This window comes from Quercus suber, unplaced genomic scaffold (genome assembly GCF_002906115.3).
Source record: "Quercus suber isolate HL8 unplaced genomic scaffold, Cork oak 2.0 scaffold_362, whole genome shotgun sequence".
NCBI classification, from domain to species: Eukaryota; Viridiplantae; Streptophyta; class Magnoliopsida; order Fagales; family Fagaceae; genus Quercus; species Quercus suber.
Genome location: NW_027069814.1, coordinates 767,475 through 770,823, shown reverse-complemented (window position 1 = coordinate 770,823; position 3,349 = coordinate 767,475). Strand labels below are relative to the sequence as shown.

Here is a 3,349-nt window from a genome sequence, read left to right as displayed (position 1 = left end):
CACCAATAATTTGAAAGGAAAATCATTTAATCCATATAATACTAAGGGACTCATATAATACCAAAATGCAGACTTTTGCTATATTGTACAACCATAAGAGCGTAAAGTCAATCTACCTTAAGAACTAATTTTATGAAATGAGTTTTAAGAGTACCAAAAAAAAAAAAAAAAAAGCTAAAGAGATAGCATCATAAGATGAAACTAAATAAATACTGCAACAAAAGCTTTTACTTTAGCCTAATTAAAAAGATAACAGTGGGCAGGAGCCTGAAGATGAAGCAACACCAATGTTCGTACTAGACATTGTTGATGTAGAAACATCATCCCATTGCTCATGCATTTCAATTCTAACATATTCAACCTCTTTGTAGTTTTGTTGAACATTAGGAGTTTTTTGCAATGTTTGGATTGCCTCCAATTGCATTGCAACTTCTTTCATTGTAGGTTGTTTCTTCCCATTCAAATTCAAGCACATTTTTGCAAGGTTTGCAACTGCTATGATTTCTTCTTTTTTAGCATCCTTCCTAACTCTAGCATCAATAATATCAAACAAATTGTTCTCCTCCATTGAATGAATGAGATATGTGGCTAAACTTTTGCATTCTTTTGTCCTTGTAGAAGAAATTTCTTTTTCTCCGGTTAAGAGCTCAACAAGGACAACACCCAAACTATAAACATCACTCTTTTCTGTAAACTAACTTGATTGGAAATACTCAGGGTCCAAATATCCAAAAGTGCCATGTATTATTGTAGTTAGGTGAGTTTGATCAATAGCAATGGATCTTGAAGTCCCGAAATTTGCTACTTTTACTCTATACTTATCATCTAAGAGAATGTTCGTAGTCTTAATATCTTAGTGGTAAATGGGTGTAGAAGTTGCTGAGTGTAAGTAAAAAAGAGCTCCTACAACTTCTATAGCAATTCGTAAGCGCATATCCCATGTTGCTAGAAACTCCTCATTTTGGTCATAGAGATATTGGGATAGAGCTCCATTAGAAATGAATTCATAAACTAGCAGAGGAACTTTTGTCTACAAACATCAACCAAGTAGTTTAACCACATTCCTATGGTTAATTTGTCAAAGAATGACAACTTCATTAACGAATTCTTCAAGTTTTCCTTCATCAATTACCTTGGACTTTTTTATTGCAACAATTTTCCCATCTATCAACATACCTTTATAAACAGTGCCTTGTCCTCCTTGACCAAGAATTCTATTCACATTAAAATTGTCAGTGGCCTTTTTCCAAATCCTTTGAGTTAAACAATTTGGTGGTTTTCTCAACCGTCACTTCATTTAAAGACAATTTTTGTTGTAATAATAAACCACCATTTCGTTTGAAGAACTTCTCCTTGCGCTTAATATTCTTCCTTTTTTTAACCACTTTGTATGACCACCATCCACCAATAAACAGAAATAATAGCCCAATGATGTCTATGCTAATATCTTCTTAACATAACAAAATGAGAAAGATTACTCCTAGTAAAGCTTATAATAGTTTTGAATAAAATAGATACAACTTCTTTGAACGCCAAATGGCTAGACAAAATGTTCCGTGACAAAAGTATGTTAACTTACGTTGACAAGTACTAATTAAAGAGAATGATACTCTAAAATTCTTGGAAATTTTTTTGAACATTAGAATAAATTCTTTCGAGTTGGTTTGTGGGTTATCATTATTATTATTATTATTATTATTTGAGTAAATAAATACTACTTGTGGGTTATCTTCATAATACCATTTATTAGTAACCGGGCTGGTTCGTGGACAGAATGAATAGGAAATGTTTAAAAAAATTTGATTTAAGGGTGTCACCCTCTAAAGAAGTATTAAAGGCATAAAAATATTAAGAGACAAAAGGGAAACTATAAGCAACAATTGGGTTATTCTTCATTAAATATTATCCCTATGCCTTTATCATTTGGAGTTCCAAACCCACCCTTCCGTTTCAGGTAAATATTTTTTTCAATTATTGTAGATCTTAGAGGGTAAAAGGACATACCTATTATGATAATTTTGTTGTGAGACTTGTGATTAGAAACTGAAACACAATAGTATTCCCCAGGGACATTTACACAACCCCTCATTCCAAGACAAAGCTCGCTGTTTTGCTTCCCCTCTGTCTTATCTGAATGGATAAGGATTAGAGGATCTTTCTCTACCTATCCCTATGGTATACACCAAGTGGTCTAAGCCCTCTACTTGCCTCTTTTGGGCGAAATTCCATCCCAACAAGTATTTTGCCCAAAAGAAGCTTCAGCAAGTACATCTAAAAAGATCCATTTTCTCCCCACCACCAAACCATACCCTTGAATCCCTGACCGAGGGCCCACCTCCCCAGTATTGGCTAGGTACAAGTAGGTGGTGCTCTGGCCCTTGTATACGAGTTCCACTACACTTTCCATTTGTCCTCTTTTGCTCCCACGCCATTTCTGTCTTCTTACCATGTCTTCTTCAACTGCATGTCTTGTGTTCGTGCCTATCTTCCATGGTATGAAGGGCATGGGCTTCTTAGCTTGCATCATTTACTCTTATTTCCCTATGGGCTTGGATGGTGGGTTTGCAAAAGTCCCAGCTCAACCCAACTCGTTAGGCTTCTACTCCTATGTTTTTTTTTTTTATTCCATGTCTGTAGCTTGTTAGTTGCCATTCCTGCCATGCTGGCCCATTAGGTTTATTACCTCTTTCCTTGGCTTCCCCGCCATTTGCTTTACTTTTTACCTCTTATTATTTGCCTATGGCCTGCTGGCTGTCATCCTACCATGTCAACCCATTGGGCTTATTACCTCTTTCCTTGACTTTCTCAACACATTTGCTTTACTTTTACCTTTGCTACATCTATAGGCTTGTTGGCTATTGTTCTGTCATGTTGGCCCATTGTTCATTACCTCTTCCTTGGGCTCCCCGGCCCACTTGCTTTCTTTTACCTTTTGTTATATCCATAGGCATGTTGGCTGCTATTCCTGACATGTTCCCATTGGGATTATTACCTCTTTCCTTGGCTCCCTAGCTCAACTGCTTTACTTTTACCTCTTTTATTTCTTTTTTCTTCCACATTTCATTATTGTGGGCCTTTTTATCAAAAATGGGCATCAACATTCACTAAAGTTTTGTACTGAGTGACTTTTGCTCTACTGTTTAGTACGTTCTTGCTATGGAGACATCTGCACCCACATTTCAACAATCAAGAAGGTGATTGTTGAAGTCTGTCATGAATTGGAGAATCCATGCACATCGAAGAAGTTCACTATGAAGAGTAGTCCAACCAAGTTAGAGCTACTCTTAAATAACTCTATAGGTTCTACTGTAGGTTTTTTGTTTTTTTTTTTTGTTTTTTTTTTTTTTTT

The 3,349-nt window shown here is 35.8% G+C and overlaps 1 pseudogene; it reads right to left on the bottom strand.

Moving 5' to 3' along the window:
• Nucleotides 1-241: 241 nt before the first annotated feature.
• LOC111986943 (wall-associated receptor kinase-like 1) lies at nucleotides 242-2,432 on the bottom strand (annotated as a pseudogene).
• Between the last annotated feature and the right edge of the window lie 917 nt (nucleotides 2,433-3,349).